We start from the raw sequence: 11108 nt of genomic DNA on the forward strand, positions 1-11108 counted from the left end.
CAGGTTGCTTGCCGAGGAAACGACGAAGATCCTCCAGCGACCACGCCGTATAAAGACGTCGCACCCACTACGCCGACGCCGCATACAATGACAACCTCGACCACGACGCAAACCACCTTCAAAACGACGCCGTCATCAGGAAAAGCTTCGACCACAAGCTCACCCACAATTCACATACGTACCCGACGAAGCCGCAACCCGACGCCGAACACGACGTGCAACGCCAGAGCCAGGACATCCGACTTAGAAGTCGTAATCGACGGCCGGAAAGTTACCGCTCTCCTCGGCACAGGAGCTGATTATTCGGTGATGGATGAACCATTCGCTGCGCAGCTGAGGAAAGTAACGACAGCTTGGGACGGCCCGCAAATTCGCAACGCAGGGGGCCACCTCATTACGCCATCAGGTCGATGCTCGGCGCGAGTGACTCTCAAGAGACATACCTATCGCGCAACCTTCGTAGTGCTACGGCAATGTTTCCGCGAAGTGATCTTGGGCATGGATTTCCTTAATGAACTACAGGCAATCATCCAAGCTGATCTGCGATCCAAGCTGATCACACTTTCCACGGACGACGTCATCCCGTCGATGAGGACTCCGGAACATCACGTTGCACTTAGTGTCCTGGAAGAAGAAGTGAGTGTGTCGCCCCGCTCAAGCGTCATCGTCACCGTAGGAGCCACGGGAGCGAATAATACTGTAGCCATTATCGAGGGGAACATGCAGTTGCTTCTCGACTGAGGAATCGGCATCGCAAGAGGCATCGCACAATTCCGCAAAGGGCAAGCCGAAGTACTGCTGACTAACTTCAGCGAAAAATACCGGCACATTAACAGAGAAACGGCGATTGCTTTCCTCGACGAAATGTCCGATGGACCTCAATAGCGGCTACTGGCAAATTGAGGTCGATGAAAGAGATCACGAGAAGACCGCATTCGTCACTCCAGATGCCCTCTTCGAGTTCAAGGTGATGCCGTTGGGTCTCTAGTCCCCTCCAGCGACATTTCAGCGAATAATGGATGCAGTGCTGGCAGGCCTGAAGTGGGAGATTTGTCCGCTATATTTAGAAGACGTTGTTGTCTTCGCCTCGAACTTTGAGGAGCACCTAAAAAGGCTTCGAACAGTACTAGACGCAATCAAATTGTCCGGCCTAACTTTGAAAGCAGAGAAATGCCACTTTGTCTATGAAACGCTGCTTTTTCTAGGCCACATTGTTAGCATGGAGGGAGTACGCCCAGACCCGCAGAAAACAGCTGCCATCGCAATGTTTCCGCCACCGGCCAATAAGAAAGCTCTGCGCAGATTCTTCGGACTGTGAGCATACTACCGACGATTTGTGACGAAATTTTCGCGCATCGCCGAGCCACTGACCCACCTGACAAAGGCAGACGTGCCATTTAAATGGGAAGTGTCGTGTATAGTGGTTGAGTGCGGGCGCGAGAGATGGCGCCACCACCCTGTGTGGGGACTGGGGTGAACGCACGGAGTGGCAGGAAACGAGCGCGGGCAGTTGCCCGGTGGCTGGCGCCATGGTTGGAGGTACGGCAGTGCAATAAATATGTGTGTGCTGTTAACAAGGGCCGTCATTCCCTTGGTAACGCGACATGGTTGCAGCGGTGTGTAAACGGTGAAGTGAACACGGAGGACGACCGAGTGGTGAGCGACCACGCATCAATCAGCCTCCAGCTTGCCTGTCGAGAGAGAAGACGCCACACAAAGGGCCGCCGCAGCGCAGCATGAAAATGGCGGGAACTTCTTCAATCCCTTTGCCATCGAGCTTCCCGAAAAGCTGGACTTCCACGACCCAGCGGATTGGAAACGCTGGATTTCAAGGTGGGTACGCTACCTACTCGTATCTTCACTGCACCTCCGTGGCGATACAACGCAAGTATATACCTTCTTGAACGCGATGGGGAAGGAAGCTGAAGATATTCTAGCGTCACTGAAGATGACAGGCGCTCAAATGGCGAACTATGCTACTGTTAAATGCAAGTTTGAGGAGCATTTCATACCCTGCACGAACATAATTTACGAGAGGGCAAGGTTCAACCGTCGGGTTCAGCAAAGCAGTGAGTCATTCGAGGCGTTCATTACAGACTTACACAAACTTGCCGAGACGTGCGAATACGGCGAACTCAAGGATGAGCTCATTCGTGGCCGCCTCGTAGTGAGACTTTTGGACGTTGGACTTAGCGAGAGGATGCAACTCGATCCCAAGCTTACTCTACAGTCTGCGACAAAAATGGCGCGAAACTCAGAGGTTGTGAAAAGGCAGCAGAACTAGTTGCGCGAGACGGCTGAACAAAACGCTGTAGTTGAGGAGCTGCGATTCCCGAAAGGTTGACCAAGGTACAAATACGGGCCACGGAAAGCAGCCAAGTCTTCAGGCGGACAGGAAACCGGCCAAAACGTGTGCAAATGGTGCGGCAGTGCGCAACAGCACTTCAAGAAACAGTGCCCGGCATCGAGGAAAGTGTGCAGTTACTGTGGAAAAACCAGTCACTTTGCAACAGTGTGTTTGTCTGCACGCCAGCAGTCATCGAGACGGCCTGCACGAGGAGATACCACTGCAAAGAAAGGCACCGCTAATACAGAGGAAGTATTCCTTGGGGATGTCAACACTATCGATGATCAGGAACCTTGGTTCATAACAGCATTTGTTGATGGAAGTCCCGTCCAGTTTAAGGTCGATACTGGAGCAGATTTTACCCGACCAGCAGGATTTCTGTACCCCATTGAACCCCCCTAAAGGCCCTTTCAGCAGATCTCCATGGACTTGCTTGGCCCTTTCCCGAAATCAACATCTGGAAATAAGTGGTTAGTTAGTTATATGGGGTTTTATGGCGCATAATTCAAGTATGGCTATCATGCGCCAAACACAAGGTTAGATGATGTTATGTTAAGTGCATAGAGGCTACATTATAATAGATTTAAAACATTGGCTTTCTTTAAAAACTTACAAACAAGTGAAAACTCGACAAGTGTTTGCTCGCCTAAAAGCAATGCGGGATAAAATGGAATGTGTTCATTGTAAAATACCGTAAAAAATTTTTTGCGAAGTTCTTCGAGATTCGAACAAGAAATTCAAATGGGATTTACTGTGAGGTCCTCACCACACATTTCACACACAGGTTTGTCTTTTTTTTGTTAATAAGAAGTTATGGGTGATGTGTGTGTGACCTATCCGTAAACGACATAAAATTACTTCGATAAAACGCCGTTTATGACGGCATGATTTCCATTGTTTTAAAATGGGCTTTATGGTATGCAGCTTGTTGTTTCCTTCATTTTCCCTACAATCTTGCCACTTGGCTCTTAGTTTGCTATGTACTGACTTCATGTAATCCCTAGGAGGCAAATTCAAATGTTTTATTTCCATGGTTCTGGTCTGTGCAGCACACAAGTCGGCTTTCATTGTTCCTAATGCCAACGTGACTGGGAACCCAGCAGAATTTTATAACATGTTTTTGTGCTGTGACCTCTACTATATTGTGTATGATGCTTCCTATTAGTGGCTCCGTGGCATTTTTGGAGTTTAATGCTGTTAGGACGCTCAGTGAATCTGTATAAATGATGCTGTTTTTGATGTTTTCATTTGTTATTTTCTGTACCGCAACACAAATGGCACAACACGCAGCGGTGAAAACTGTAGAACATGAGGGCAGTCGTAGTGTATTTTTATTTTTTCCTTGTATTACTGCGCTTTTTACATGGGCATGAGTTTTTGACCCATCAGTATAAAATGCAGTATAATTTCTGTATTTATCTTGTAGTGCTAGGTATTCTTTTATTATGTGGTCGTGTGGCGTACAGGTTTTCGTGAGGCGTGTTAGTGTGACGTCACACACTGTGGGGAGAGTGTACCATGGTGGTAGCGCTTCGTGTCTTGGGGCAATATTTTTAATTTCATTTAGCATGTTCAGAGCTTGGCATTTTTCTTCGAAGCGTAAGAGCAACGGCTTAATCGCGTGAGGCTTGTTGTTGAAGAGTATTCAGGATGAGCATTTCGTGACAATTGGGAACAGAGATGTTTGGGCTGAGAAAGGATTTTGAGGATGTATGTGCAAGTTAGTCCAGTTCTTCGATCTTCTAAGGGAGGTTCATTAGTTTCCACATACAGACTTGCTATTGGGGAAGTTCTGTAAGCACCAGAAGACAACCTTAAACCAAGATTGTGGACAGGATCCAGTCGTTTTATGTAGGACGGTCTTGCTGAGCCATATACTATACAACCATAGTCTAACTTAAAGCGAACCAGAGAACGATATCTATGTAACAGGCATGCCCTATCAGACCCCGAGCGTTTTCTTGACAGTAATTTCAGTACATTCAGGGCCTGGGAAGCTTTTTTCTTTAAGCTGTTTATATGTGGCCAGAAAGTGAGCTTTCTATCGAAAGTTATCCCTAGAAATTTATGCTCTTGTTTGACAGGTAATGGGGTTTGGTTTAGATATAGTGTGGGGTCATCCTGTAGGACTCGTCTCAAAGAGAACAGAACCGCTACTGTTTTCTGAGGGAAAATCTAAATCCGTTTCTATCTGCCCTGGTAGCCAGTTTATTTATTGTTATTTGTATCTGTCGCTCACAGGTAGGTATGCTGGAAGACGTGCATGCTATTTGGAGGTCGTGTACGTAAACTGAGTACATTATGGATTTTGGGATTACTTTTCCTATGCAGTTCATTTTGATGGGGAATAAGGTCGTGCTGAGGATGCACCCCTGGGGTACGCCAGTTTCTTGATTAAAAGTGTTGGAGAAGGTTGCGTCTAGTTGGACTCTGAATGTACGGTTGCTTAGGAAGTCGCTCAAACAGCCCAGCATCCTGCCGCGGATACCTAGGTCCGCTAGGTCACGGAGGATACCGAACCTCCACGTGGTATCGTAAGCTTTCTCCAGGTCGAAGAAGACCCCGATGCAGTGTTGGTTGTGGATGACGCTTCCCGAACTGTGTTCTGAAAGCGAACGGCGTGATCGGTTGTGGAACATGTCTTTTTAAAGCCGCACTGGTGTATATCTAAAAGTTGCTGGGACTGAAGTATGAAGGTTAGTCTGATGTTTAGAATGCTTTCGAATGATTTTGCTATACAGCTATTGAGTGCTATTGGCCTGTAACTGGTGGGACTAGTTGGTGGTTTCCCAGGTTTTAGGAAGGGTACTATTATTGCTTCTTTCCGTGCTTGGGGGATTTCTCCACTCATCCATATTTTATTGAAAATTTTTAGGAGGGCCTCTATGGCAATCTCATAGAGGTGAGCAAGCATGGCATAATGTATATTGTCTGGGCCTGGTGCTGTCATTTTACCGGATGTTAGTACTGTGTTTAGTTCCTGTATTTTAATAAGCTGATTGTAGTCTTCATGTATGCATTGTCCAAAGGGAAGCTTTTGTTTTTCTACTATTGTTTTGTGCTTTTGAAATGTTTGCGTTTAGTTGGATGAGCTTGAAACTGTGGAAAAATGTTCACTCAATATGTTGGCCTGCTGTTCTAATGTTGTTTGAGTACCGGGTGTTTTTAGCATTGGAAATGTGAACGGAGTAAAATTTCCAGTGAATTTCCGCACCTGCTCCCACATTTTCTTTGATGATATTGAGCTGTTTATGGAGGATATGTACTGTTGCCATGATGCCCTTCCTGCGTTGTGTCTAATGTATCCTGCTTGGGCTCTAGCCCTTTTGAAGATGAGCAAGTTTCCTGGTGTGGGATATCTGCGAAGGTTGCCCCAAGCCTTGTTTTGCTGCTTTTTAGCCAATGAGCATTTATTTGACCACCAAACTTTATGTGTTTTTCGTGATATTTCGGACGTTTGCGGGATTGCTTCTATTGCTGCAGATTAAGCATGTGACAATTTTTTTATTTCTTTCTTCTATCGTAAGGGTTTCGGCATATTCTTTTACCAGTGTGGCCTTCGTTCTGAAAGTGCTCAATCGGCGAGGTGAATTTTCCATCGCCGTGGCTTCGTAGGGAGGATGACTGTAGCTGACGTTAGCTTTAAAACTGTTGGTAAGTTATCACTTCAACGAGGGTTGTCTAAAACATCCCTAATAAAATCATGAAGAACCGAATGCAAATGCTAAATCGAGGCAGGTCATTTTTCCAGAGCTGGGGTAGCAGTACGTGGCTTTTCCCGTATTCATTAAACATATGTTATTCGAAAGAATAAAATCCTCGATGAGCTGACCCCTGGAATCAGTATGGTCACTTCCCCAGAATGAGGAGTGTGCGTTAAAGTCCCCAATTATCACATATGGCTCAGGCAACTGTTCCAGAAGTTCTTCTAGGTCATGCATGGTAATTGTGTTGTGTGGTGGTATGTACACAGAGCATATTGTTATTGTTTTATGGCTAATTATGTTTACTGCGACCGCTTCTAAGTTTGTCTTTAATGATACCTCTCTTGCAGGGACATCGCTTTGCGTAATGATAGCGACGCCTCCCGAGAGTCGGCCAGCTTGCACTCGGTCTTTCCGGAAAATATTGTATCTTTTTAGGATGTTTGTGTGCTGTGGCCCAAGGTTCGTTTCCTGCAGGAACACAGCTGTAGGTGCCATTGTTTTGAGCATATCGGTTATGTCTGTGTAGTTTCTGTGTAGACCTCTACAGTTCCACTGTATTAGATAAGCCATTGTGAAAAGCTGGGGATTGGGGAAAGTTACTTATTCTCAGGAGCAGTGATTCGTGGTTTCCCTTTTTTCTCTAGGAGTCTCGCCGCCGCTGCAGCGGTGGCGAACCAGGAGTTGTATCCATCGCCACTTTCGTGGCGCCGGATTTCCGCTGAGAATCCGCGGATGCGTGTGTTTTAGATGTCGGCGGACTTTCGCTGACGTCCATGTCCTCCACGGTGGAAGTGGAGGATGCTTCCTTTTTGCGATGGCCCGTGGCCTTCGCATTCGTCTTTTTTGTTGCCACCTCTGAACCCGGCCCTGCTCAAGTGGCAGAGTCTCTTGGGCCAGCCGTTGCCTTCTGAGAGGGGTGGGGCGACAGGTCCAGTTCAGCAGAGTTGTTCTGGGTGTCTGTCGCCGAGGATGCCGCTGCTTAAAGTGGGGCCTGAGGGCCTCCGGCGAGGATTGCGTGGTCTTCTCGCGAAATTTTCAGCCCTGTGAACTGTACCACCGACTTCTGTGGTGGGGACTTGGGTATCGAAATCAGGTCCACGGGATCGACTTGTGTGCCGACAGAAACTGAAGCCGGCGGCGCTCCCCGCGTCACCGCTTCAGAGTATGTCCCTTTCTGTTGGAAAGAGACGCGTTTTTTTGCTCAAGGTAGGACGGGTTTTCTGTGGTCTTCGAAGTTATGATTTGTTTTTCTGTTTTCCAGACTGGGCACGACCTGGAGTACGCGCCATGTGCGCCATTGCAGTTGATGCATTTTGGAGTGCGTTCGCATCTTTCCTCTGTATGTGCGTCTCCTGCGCATGTGACACAAGTGGGTTTACCCCGGCAAGCCAACATGCTGTGTCCAAAGCGCTGGCACTTGAAACATCCTCTGGGATTCGGTATGTACGGGCGGACTTTACAATGGAGGTATGTGGCGTGGATGGAATCAGGAAGAGTTGTGGTATTGAAAGGACAATGTGTTCGGTCTTGATTTCAGCATTGTTTCTCCGGATGGTTATTCGTCGCGCTACTATTACTCCTCGTTCAGCTAGTTCTTCTTCCATTTCCGCATCGGTATTCTGCAGGAGTTCATATTCAGATGTGACGCCCTTTGAGTGGTTCAGGGTGCGGTGCGGGGTTACCTGTACACTCATTTCTCCAAGACTCTGTAATGACATCAGTTTGTTGCTTTCTTCTTTTGTGTTTATTTCGACAAGGAGATCTCCGGTTCGCTGCTTTTTTGCTTTGTAGTCTTTGCCTACGCAGCTTTTTAGCGTGTTGGCGATGACAAATGCAGACAGGTTGGCTACAGGTTCATCAGTGTTTGAGTGAACCATAAAAAACTTCGCAAACGTTTCTGGCTTCTGTACATTCAATTTCTGCACATCGGTGCGACCCCTTTTCGGGGGCCGATCAGATTTTTTTGCAAATTTATCCTTACGGCATGTATAAACTAAGGGTTCCAAATAATTTGTCGCCTCTGATTCACCCTTATACACAGAGGAAGGTCCCGGGACACCCCGCCTGCTAGACAGACGAGGAGCCCATCGGCCAAGGATTGACCACTTCCTCGACCGCCACCGTTCATGGTTTCTTCCCTCCAGCTCTCAACCTATCGCCACGGTCGGATGACAGCTTCGGTATGGGGGCTAAGGGTCCGTGGTGGCGCCAAGCACCAACACCTCGTTACACAAGGTGCCCCTGCGGGGCTTCTAAACGACTATTAATAATAAGGCAATATACAGATTGTGTTTCGGAATCGCAGTCCAGTCCGCAAAAATCCGAATACATGGGCACTATGCCGGAAGGCACGAGTTTGGCGCTATCCCGAGTTTAAGTGGATCGTTATAGGGACCGACTACCTGCCGATACGCCGAGGCAACAGCCCTCCCGAACGGAACAGCAGCAGAAGTCGCCAAATTTTTCGTGGAGAACATTCTTCTGCGACACAACGACCCCGATGTGCTCATCACTGACAGAGGAACAGCATTCGTGGCAGAACTGACGCAAGCCATCCTCCATTCCAGCCAAACCAGCCACCGGAGAACTGCATACCACCCGCGGACCAACGGACTGACCGAGCGCCTCAACAAAACCATCGCCGATATGCTCGCCATGTATGCCGATGCCGAACACAAGACCTGGGACGTCATCTTGCCTTACGCAGTCTTCGCCTACTACACCGCAGTGCAGGAGACCACCCAGATGACGCCTTTTAGGCTCGACCATGGCAGAGAGGCCACGACCACGCTGGACGCCATGCTGCCGAACGTTACCGAGGAAGACACCGAGAGAACGTTACCTTCAACGCCTCGCAGAAGAAGCCTGGGCCGGCTTGCACGAAACAAATAAGACCGGCTTATTTCCAGTCTAATCTTATTCGCGGTCTAAAAGCTCTCTCGGTTTTGAAGAAAGGAAAGGCGCATAGCTGGTTCATTTTGTCAGTGGACACCTCAAATACACCACGAACTCCGACTGAAAGTTCGGTAACTCAATGTTTTAGTCGGCGTTCGTGCGCACGTGAGGCATTCACCGACAAAGTGAACCATCTATGCGCATTTTCTTTTCTCAAAATCGAGAGAGGTCTTTCAAAACCGAGAGAGCTTTTAGACCGCGAATAAGATTAGACTGGAAATAAGCAGGTCTTATTTGTTTCGTGCAAGCCGGCCCTGCATACTTGTCCGATTAAGGATCAAAAACCAGCAGCGGACCGAAGCCTGACGCTACAACCTACGAAGATGGAACGCGGACACCGAGTCTGGGTTTGGATGCCCATTCGCCGCCGTGGATTGAGAGAAAAGGTCTTGCGCCGCTATTTCGGCCCGTACCAAATTCTTTGTCGGCTAGGTGAATTGCACTACAACGTCGTCCCTGACCAAATGACTGCGTCCCAGCGACGCTGCCTACGACCAGAAGTAGTCCATGTCTTACGCCTAAAGCCCTATAATGCACGCTAAAAGACGCCGTGTTTCCACATTCGGTGTTTATTTTTGCACAGTCCGCTTATCATTATTTATATCCGCATTATGTTCTAAAGCCTAAAGTCTATGCTTCTTTCAGAGGGGAGTAATGCCGCGAATCTTTGCAGCGTTTGTTTATAGTTTGTTCATACTGCGAGGTTGCCGGCACGCCGCTTCATCGCTTCGTTTGTGACGCAAGACGCGCTTAGATTTAGCTCGATTGACCACATCCTGGCGCAGCCGATTCTACTTTGCGCCAGAATGTTCGCTATCAGCTTTGAAAAGAGCACAGCGGACAGCGGCGGGGATAGTGTTCGACGACCGCCAAGCATGCTTGTTGCTACGACGCCGCCGAGTGATTCAGTTCTTTGCGGGCACAAGTCAGCCAAAATAAACGGTGCTGTTTCAAAGACATTCTCGCTGTTCAGCTGTTAGCCCGACTGCAGTCACCACTATGTGACAATATCACCGGGATGTATCTTTTTCTTTCCTCTACATTCTGGAGGCACCTTTTGGAAACGTTATAACTTAGTTTCCATAGAGTTCAATAGATTTTCGACAGTTTTATAGATTTTCGATAGCGTTCTATAGATTTTCTTTAGAGTTCTGTAGAATTTCTATAGAGTCCTAAAGATTTTCTATAGAGTTTCAATAAATTTCTATAGAGTTTCTACAGAGTTCTACAGATTTTCTAGAGTTCTATAGTTTTCTATATAGTCCCATAGATTTTCTATATACTTCCATAGATTTTCTGTAGAGTTCTATAGATTAACTGTAGACTTCTAAACGTTTTCTATATACTTCCAAGGATTTTCTATAGACTTCTAAAAAATTTTATGGACTTTTATAGATTTTCTATAGAGTTCTATAGATTCTCTACAGAGTTCTATACATTGATATAGTTCTATAGATTTGCTGCAGAGTTCAATAGATTGACATACCAATAGATTCAATAGATTGGCAATTTATCAGTGTTGGACCCCACACTAGTTTTGGATATGGGTCCAGTACCATTGTACATAGTTTGCTTGTATTCATTTCTGTTTTCAAATAAAAAAAGGCCACAGCGCATCATGCTGGCATGCTGGTTGGTGCATGTAATCTACCAAGACAAAGATACTGCAAAATACTAAAAAAAAGGCCTACATTTAACCTTCACTAGAACCTTTACTAGAGGGTGCCTTGCAGATTGCACCCAGAGATTATACTTGCTGGCAAATAATGCTTGCCTGCCAAGCTAAAGTACTACTACCTTACCCACACATCTCGAAGGGATGATCAAAGGGTCTCTGGAATGGTTTTAATGGTGGCTAGGCTATTCATGCCTTACATGCTCTATACAAGGTTCCTGAAAAGAAATCAAGTAGTTTGAAAATTAAAAAGTGCACACCATATACTAAAAACTGAAATTAGACAGTAGCCGATGGTTTTCTTGTTGAGTGGTCATTACGACTTGCTTTGTTGGTAAATTCTGCATCACTTCTGCACAAACGCTTCCTCTGGATTCTAGCAGCTGCAGTGGGGTGTCTTTTTGTCTGCAGGGCAATGTGCTGC

Source organism: Amblyomma mixtum, chromosome 6 (assembly GCF_055824585.1).
Source record: "Amblyomma mixtum isolate Tamu chromosome 6, ASM5582458v1, whole genome shotgun sequence".
Taxonomy (NCBI): Eukaryota; Metazoa; Arthropoda; class Arachnida; order Ixodida; family Ixodidae; genus Amblyomma; species Amblyomma mixtum.